This window comes from Microcaecilia unicolor, chromosome 1, assembly GCF_901765095.1.
Source record: "Microcaecilia unicolor chromosome 1, aMicUni1.1, whole genome shotgun sequence".
Lineage (NCBI taxonomy): Eukaryota > Metazoa > Chordata > Amphibia > Gymnophiona > Siphonopidae > Microcaecilia > Microcaecilia unicolor.
Genome location: NC_044031.1, coordinates 183990915 through 183999588, shown reverse-complemented (window position 1 = coordinate 183999588; position 8674 = coordinate 183990915).

The window sequence follows — 8674 nt, the reverse complement described above, 5'->3', positions numbered from 1 at the left end:
TAATACCAAAGCAATTTACAATAAGCCACAGAACATAGAACAAGTCAAACAAAACAATTTGAAACCTAAAAATAAGTTAATCACAAAAGTTAAAAACAAACTCACACAAACAGTGGGTCACAAAAGGGAAGGAGAAGTTGCAGAACAAATGACACCCAAAGACTCCAACAGCAGAGACACAGAAGGAATATCATGTTCCCATTAGGAAGGTCATCTCCTTAACCTGAAAGACAGTTGAAAATCTGATTAAACAATCATTTTTTTACACATTTTTATATAAGCCCTTAAGACAAACATCTGGCAGCAGAGCATTCCGAGGAGTAGAGGGCCGAACAGCTGCAGTGTGACATACCGTATTGAGCCACAACCTAGACATAGCTGGAATGATTAGGAGATTTGCTTGTGATGATGTAAGATTATGGACTGGGAAATATAATACCAAAACAGAATACAGGTAGCCTGGAATCCCAGTGTAATAAACACAGTAGACCAAGATTACAATTTTAAATTTGATCTGAGCTAAAATCAGCAGCCAGCTCTGGTCCTATAACAAAGGAGATTTATGATTGTTCACCTTAGCATTCTAGATTAATTGAACAGTGATGACTGGAATTAAGTTGCAGCCATTTAATTTGATAAAGTGGACTCCTTACAAGTAGCAAGTTACAATAATCTAGGTGGTTTATTACAAGTTCATTAAGAGTGTCTTTAAAGCCCTAAGATCCAAAACACACTTGTGTGATCGTATCTTCCTAAGAGCTGCAAAAGATTTATTTACTATCATTGATATACAGGATGTAAAAGACAGCTTGACATCACAGACCACTCCTGGTGAAACAACAAAGTCCTTTAAAATGATAGGATGTTAATAGGCTGAAATGGGGGTGACCTGGACTGCAATATTTAAAGGGCCTCACATTTCTAGGAGTTTAAAATCAGCACACTAGCCTCAAGTCATTCAGTGAATTTCCCCAGCTTCTGATGCAGGGTGTGCTGAAAAGCTGTAACTCATTTATAATGCACAATCACGGGTTGGATGTCAACAGCATAGAAATAAGCACCGTATTCCAGATCCTGTATCAAAATAGCCAGAGGGTAGAAAGAATTTGTAGCATCCCAAAATTTTACAATCTGTTCTGCTACAGCTTTCTCTAAAAAGATACTTTGCCAAGAAAAATACATTTTCTTCAAACACATAAATGCACTTCCTCTTCATATATGTGCACACATACATAAAAATTTGTTTATTTGCCCCCCAACCAAAACGATATTCAGCTGCCCCTGCACATACCCACACTCAGTCATTCTTCAGACACACACATGTACATGCCCGCACTGTCATTCTTTAGATACACATGCACACACACATTTTTCTGGTGCTATGCTGCTGCCTGCTGCTAATGTGTTCAGTCAGTGCACTCCCACAACCCACCAACTCTGCCAGCCATCATGTAATATTCTTCCATTTGCTGCATGCTGTTTTCCTCAGCCTGCAGCAACACCCTCACACTTTCCCCCATCCCTCCCAAATTCCTTCTTCTTATCAGCAAACACTGCTCCCACACTGGTTTTCTCCAAGGCCAGCCCAATGTCCCATGTAGGTCTGAGCCTCCCACTTCACTTGCACAACACAGGAATTCCCCTCTATCTCAACTAAGGAGGCTTGATTAAAAGGAGACAGCGTGACATCACAAAGCTGAAGCTGGTCTACCCAAGGAGGTTTTCATTCTCAATGCAGTTGCCGCCATCTTGGTATACCGAAACCAATGTAATTGATAGAGCAACAAGTTCCGCCTACTGGCGTCAGACCAGATAATAGGCCAAGCACACTCCTGCTGTCTCCTGCTAAACAAACCTCCTTTGCTGTAGCTACATCTGTCTTCCAGCGCTCTGCTTCCGCTATTTTTCTATTGGTTGGATACTATCAACAATCTCTTTCACCAGAGCTGCCTTCTGGTACTCCGCCCCCACTGCTCTAGCGACACTGGAAGCAGACACAGCAGGCTCAGTAACACAGGGGGTAGGCCTGGAAAGCTATAGAGATCTAAACTCTTTAAAATGTCCAGACACTTTAGCCATCCTCCTGGTTCCATGCATTTCAGCCGCTTTAATATTGTTTTTCACATACAGTAACACTCCTCTACCCCCTTGGCCCTCCCTACCCCTCCTAAAAAGATTGTAGCCCAGTATGATTGTGTTCTATTCATGGGAATCATCAAACTATGTCTCTGCAAAACAATCTATACAGTCCTGAAAATTTTCAGATAATTGGCACTCCTAACCTCTTAATTTCTGAGCACATCTGACAGGTCCTCCTCCCCCCCCCCCCCCCCCCCCCCACCACCACCCCCCCCCCCCCCCCCACCACCACTCCCTTAACATTTGGGCCCTAGGCACAGCCCTTGTTTGCTTATTCCTTAATACAACCTGTCAGCATGAGATAATTGCATACATTGAACACAGTATGTAAATGTAAGTTTTTAATGCATAATCATTGTGAATATTCTGAAAACCACCTTGACTGTGGGACCACAGGACAGGTTTGTGAAGCTCAAACATATATGATAAATACATTATGTACCCAAAAATATATATATCAAGTACACTTCATATAGTTCAAGTGCACATCACATATTTTTGTGCCCTGTTTACTAAACATTGATGCAATGTGGGAGAAAACCTTTAGTAAGTAGGTTCCATTTGTTTCACATGTAGTATGCAGCTTTATATAATTATACTTATCATGTGCACAAAATGTGCACACGACGGAGGCAGTTCAATAACTGGGTGCCCCAAGGGTGCAGAGATGTGCCCTATTCTATAACGGAACCTAGGCACCTAGATTCCATTTTAGAATACAGTGGAACCTCGATACAACGCTATGATTGGGGGTCGCGTTATAGTGGGGTCAATAGAACACGAACACAACTGAACCAAAAATTGATCTCTTGCGAAAGAAGATGTATGTATAAAAAAGGGGGGAGCTAAGACAGGACCACGTTATATGTGGATTCATGTTATTGCAGGGCGCTTTATATTGGGGTTCCACTGTACTGCCTGACATTTAGGCACCTGCACTTACACCCGCCATAGAGTGGTTTGAGATGAGCAACTAAATATGTCAGAGGCACAGGTAACTTACAACATTCTGTAAGTTTCACATGTAAGTGAGAATCTTGCCTATGTCCCGCCCATGCTCTGCCCCTGAATATGCCCCCTTGCATTTTCAATGTAAGTTAAGCAGGTATTGGCTATGAAATACTCAGTGGGATGCATTTAGATTACATGGAGGGCAAATGTGGCTTCACATCTCAGCCTTAGTCACCAGAATGGGCTGAATAGTTATTTTAACCATGAATAGAGCTGCTAAAAGGTCTGCACAGTTAGTTTTAATTTGTCCCCATATGCTCAGAGTATGTATCTCATTATGTGCATATGCTATATATCATATGCAGCAGATTATGCATGGAATAATTTTATCAAATATTTTCTGCATGTTTTCCATACGGAAAATGGCTGTTATAAAATTGCAGACAAGAGCGTGCATACTTTTATATGCTCTGTGCATATGCATTCCTGGGGGCAGAGTTTGGACAGAGTTACAATATATGCATTAGATGCTTCAGAGCTGGTGGGAATTTTTCCGCTATCAGGGATAATTCTGAGAGTCTGTGAAGGCACACAGGAGGCTTTGTTGCCTTTATAAAATAGACTCCTTTTTGGACATTTCACATAGGTGACTTATTATGAAATTACCTCCATGTGAATATATGTACTGCAGTTCCTTTGTGTACTCTATTCTGTACCTATAAAGTACATAGTGGACATTCTGTGTAAATTCTTTTTCATACTCCTTGAGAGGCAGAATAGCTGTTGTTGAAGATGGCTGTCTTCCACCTTAAAGATCACAGGTTCAAGGCTGGCTTGTGCATAATATTATTAACTAGTCTGAAGCTATTAATTTCACTTTTTACTCTAGCAGACACTGATGATTTCACACCCCATGTTCTCCGCCAGGCTCCAGCTCTCTACAGAAACATTACCCTACTTTGGATCCTGACTTGTGAAGAATCTATTATAAACATCATTGAAAATGACACATTTCAATCCCTTGACTCCTAATTATTTTTGAGATTGAAACCAGAAACAGCTATCTGGAATGGCAATGGTGTACTATGGGTCTGTGGCACCAGGCAGCCAATGCTTATATTTGCACCCCCCACCCCCAATCACCTCTGGCTCACTCTTACTCCTCAGTGATCCAGTCCCAGTTGAGAACAGGACAGTGCAGCCAGTAGAGCATCAGGCCCAGTGCTTCTCTAACTTATTCTTCCTGCAATTGGTGCTTCTCTTGCCCATGCAGTTCACAGCTCAGAGCAATTGTTTGACCTGCCCGGTGCTTCTTAGATTTCTACAGCGCACTTGGAGAGATGCAAATGACAGGAAGAGCAGGTTAGAGAAGCATCTGGCCTGCCACCAACTCCACTCTCCTCTACTGATGGCAGCTGAAATTATGTAGCAGAGTATGTGGAGAGAGTTAGAGAGGTGAGAGAAGTACCACAGAGTGAGCAGAGGCACTACTAGGACTAAGGGCACAGACCCATAGGGCATCTATCCAAGACCTTAAATATTGATGCAATAATGATCACCTCCAACCCCTACCAAGAAAGATCATGTAAAAACATATATTTATACATCATACTATTCAATATTAAACTTTAAATGAATATGTCAATTTTGGTATCATCTTATTAATTTTCCTAATTTTCTGCAAGCCACATTGTGCCTGCATGTGTGGGAAAATGTGGGATACAAATGAACCATAAATTAATTAATTAATTAATTAACAACTCAGCTTCATACCAGTGGCAACAACCAGATACATTATGAAAACAAAACTGTGTAAAAAGCACAGTCAAAGATTGTGAGGGAGTGAGTGCTAGGTCAGCAGGCTGCAGGTGTCCCTAAGAACACTCCCTTATTGAGGCTGCAGTTTAGCCACCTTACAGCAGATGGCACTAAACCTGTAGACCATGTCAGAGGCTGAGTCAGAGGGGCAGGGCTCAGGCTGGGAGGTGGTTAAATGCCCTAGAGCAGAGTGGATCAGGGAGGCCCTGAGGCAAGACGTCTCCAGGACTGAGATCCCGAATACAGAGGTCTCCTGGAGGAAAACTGTAAGAGAGGTCCCAAGGAGTTCACTGGGGTATAGTACCTGGGGGAGGCTCAAGGATGCAGAGTAGCCCTCAAGCTTATATCTCCAGAGCCTATGTGGGAAAAACAAGGTAGGAACGTTCTGCAATTAACTTGAAGACTCATATGTTGTGTGCCCAGGCTGAAGACAAGCCTGTGTTGGACTGTGTTTGTGTGGAACTATAATCAGGGCCATGCCAACACGGTAAGCGGAGTAAGCACCGCAGGGGGGCGCCTGCCTTCAAGGGCGCCGCTGCGGTGCTGCCGCACCATACCGGTGCTCCACCTCCTCCCACCTACCTTTAAATAGTGCTTTTTTTGTAGGTTTGACATTGTGCTGGAGCTGGATCTCCTCCCTCCCCCGAGCTTGCCTACAGGGTCCCTCCCATACTCCGTGCCGCCAGACAACCCTTCTGCCACCCGACCCGGCCGGCACCTGACCCAGCATTTTAAAAAAATCTACAAGCAGCTGTGCGGTGCCTCACGTCTGAGAGTAAAAGAAGAAAAATCGCTTTGTCCATTGGCCGGCCTTCCCTCACTGTGTCCCACCCTCTGATGTAACTTCCACAAGGGCGGGACATGAGGGAAGGCTGGCCGACGAAGCGATTTTCTTTCTTTTACTCTCAGACGCAAGGCACCGCACCGCTGCTTCATAGATTTTTTTTTTTAAATGCTGGGTCAGGTGCCGGCCAGGTCGGGTGGCAGAAGAGGGTCATTTGGCGGGTCGGGGAGGGGGGCCTCAGATGGGAGGGGGGCTCAGATGGCTCAGGTGGCTGGAGGGAGGGGAGCAGGGGAACGAGGAAAGTCGCTGGACATGGGTGGAGGGCAGGGGGGACAGGGGGGGTTTCTGGACATAGGTGGATGGTAGGGGAGGGCAGGGAGGACAGGAGGGTCACTGGACATGGGTGGATGGCAGGGGAGGGGGGTTGCTGGACATAGGTGGATGGCAGGGGAGGGCAAGGAGGACAGGAGGGTCGCTGGACATGGGTGAATGGCAGGGGAGGGGGTTTCTGGACATAGTTGGATGGCAGGGTAGGGCAGGGAGGACAGGAGGGTCGCTGGACATGGGTGGATGGCAGGGGAGGGGGTTTCTGGACATAGGTGGATGGCAGGGGAGGGCAGGGAGGACAGGAGGGTCACTGGACATGGGTGGATGGCAGGGGAGGGGGGTTTCTGGACATAGGTGGATGGCAGGGGAGGGCAGAGGGGACGGGGGTTGCTGGACATAGATGGATGGCAGGGAAGGGCAGGGGGGACAGGAGGGTCACTGGACATGGCTGGATGGAGGGGAGGGGGTTTCTGGACATAGGTGGATGGAGGGGAGGACAGGAGGGTCACTGGACATGGATGGATGGCAGGGGAGGGGGTTTCTGGACATAGGTGGATGGCAGGGGAGGGCAGGGAGGACAGGATGGTCGCTGGACATGGGTGGATGGCAGGGGAGGGGGGTTTCTGGACATAGGTGGATGGCAGGGGAGGGCAGGGAGGACAGGAGGGTCACTGGACATGGGTGGATGGCAGGGGAGGGGGGTTTCTGGACATAGGTGGATGGCAGGGGAGGGCAGAGGGGACGGGGGGTTGCTGGACATAGATGGATGGCAGGGGAGACAGGAGGGTCACTGAGCATGGCTGGATGGAGGGGAGGGGGTTTCTGGACATAGGTGGATGGAGGGGAGGGCAGGGAGGACAGGAGGGTCACTGGACATGGATGGATGGCAGGGGAGGGGGGTTTCTGGACATAGGTGGATGGCAGGGGAGGGCAGAGGGGACAGGGGGTTGCTGGTCATAGGTGGATGGCAGGGGAGGGCAGGGGTACAGGAGGGTCGCTGGACATGGCTGGATGAGGGGAGGGAAGGGAGTGAGAAGAAATGCTGAACATGGGTGGATGAAGGGGAGGGCAGGGGGGAGAGGAGGGTTGATGGACATGGGTGGATGGAGGAGAGGGCAGGGGGCAGAGGAGGGTTGCTGGACATGGGTGGATGGAGGGGAGGGCAGGGGAGAGAGGAGGGTTGCTGGACATGGGTGGATGGAGGAGAGAGAAGAAATGCTGGACATGGATGGAGGCGAGGGAAGAGTGAGGAAGGAGATGAGGTGAGGGAAAAGGAAGAGAGGAGAAAAAGTGCACATGGATATAGAAAATAGGCAGAAGCTGGATCCACTGGACAGTCAAGTCTGCGGAGGACCCAGCTTTTACTTATGGATTTAGGGCAAGAAATGAAGAAGAAAGGCGGAAAGTAAAGAAATAAATGGAAAGCAAGCCCTGGAAACGGAGTTAAGAGGACAGATAGCAGCATAATCGGATACTGAGCCAGCATGATCAGAAAAAGAACGTCACCAGACAACAAAGGTAGAAAAAATCATTTTATTTTCATTATAGTGTTTGGAATATGTCCACTTTGATAATCAGGTGCTCAACGTTAAAAGTTTATATTTATTTATTTACTTATTTATGGTATTTTATGCTAGACGGGGGGGCAACTGATAGTCTGTAGGGGGGCACCAGAGACCCTAGGCACGGCCCTGACTATAATATTGTGTTTGGGGTGTGGCCAGAAGCCAGCCCTAGTAGCACTGCTTCCTTGGGGTTCAACAAGAAAACTGATAGAACTACATTGGGCTGTGATGCAACAGGCTTTTGTATAGTAGAATACAGCAATAAAGAATTCTTCTGTATACTCTTACCCTTTGTCTACCTGTGTCTGTGAGTACTCCCTGCCTGTCTGTGGAGTCACATTACCACATATGGTTCTGGTAGTGGGATTTGAGCTTCTATGGTTGAAAGAGGCTAGACTCGCTTACCTCCAGAGCATGGGGCCTCAGTACAGCACAATAGTGGTGGTAGAATTTGGTGTATAAAGGCTAAATAGATTAGCTCTGCATTAGAGAGAAAAGGGGTGGAGTGTTATGACCCGGTAGTAGTGAGCCCCTGTGCCCCAACTGAGCACGGCAGAGATGGAGTGACACTGCACTCGGTCAGGCAGCCAGACAACCCCTAGCTTCACCTGGGAAGCGACTACCGTTCACCGGGAGTTGAGCTCCCAGCTGCAGGTAGCCACCAGGACTTCTGGAACCGGCGGGGTTGCACGGCCACTGACCAGAATAGCAAGAAACAGACACAGTCCAGAACCAGAATAGTCAATTCAGTCCAGGATCAAGGACAGCAGCCATCTTGGCTAGCTCAGGAGGGGGCAGCCATCTTGGAGTAACGAGGTCAGGAAGGAAGCCCATATTTGGACGAAGGCACCTCTGCTGATGGGGGCAGCCATCTTGAATCAGCTGCACATACTTGAGCCTAATTCCTCCACTACTTTAAGCCCTGCCTTCAGTCCTTCATTGCTTCGGCCTCATTTGTTCTGAGGAGTTGCTGTCGCAGTGCTGTTCACCGACTTTCTTCTGTTCCTGATTTCCTGTGTACCGGACCTTGGCTAGTCTTCTCGGATTATGCTTGTTTGCTACCTGCCTTGACCCTGGACTGAATTGACTA